This window comes from Myotis brandtii, unplaced genomic scaffold, assembly GCF_000412655.1.
Source record: "Myotis brandtii unplaced genomic scaffold, ASM41265v1 scaffold1675, whole genome shotgun sequence".
Taxonomy (NCBI): Eukaryota; Metazoa; Chordata; class Mammalia; order Chiroptera; family Vespertilionidae; genus Myotis; species Myotis brandtii.
This window is the reverse complement of record NW_005356150.1, coordinates 85223-85899: the sequence shown is the minus strand read 5'-3', so window position 1 is coordinate 85899 and position 677 is coordinate 85223.

Sequence of the window (677 nt, the reverse complement as noted above, 5' to 3'; positions counted from 1 at the left end):
ACCCTCTCGCAGTCTGGGAGTCCTCGGGGGATGTCCGACTGCCGGCTTAGGCCTGCTCTCTGGGAGCAGGCCTAAGCCGGCAGTCAGACATCCTTAGCGCTGCTACAAAGGCAGGAGAGGCTCCCACCACTGCCGCTGTGCTCACCAGCCGTCAGCCTGGCTTCTGTCTGAGCGGCACTCCTCCTGTGGGAGCACACTGACCACCAGGGGGCAGCTCCTGTATTGAGTGTCTGCCCCCTGGTGGTCAGTGCACATCATAGCGACCAGTCGTTCTGCCGTTTGGTCGATATACATATGAGTCTTTCATTATATAGGATTACCCGGGGGTAATTTTCCATAGGACCTTTTTATTTTTCATCCACAATCTTCAGCATACTCCAGAAGAAGTAAGTAATTAAGAGGGTTCTATCTGTAAAGTTGATATAGAATGGAACATAATTTAGTTAATATAAATCTGTAAAAAAATAAAATAGTATTGTTTGTGTTTCCAAACTTTATGGCTACCATTTATATAAAGGGGAAGTAATTGGTATTTAACTTTCTGTTGGCTTTCAGCATTTTGTTTTCATCCTACTTGTAGGTAAAAGCCCAATGAAATCGGCCATTATATTTACTTTTAAGTTGTTGACCAACAAATCGTTTTTATCTTATAGATACTTAAGATACTAGAGTGTCTT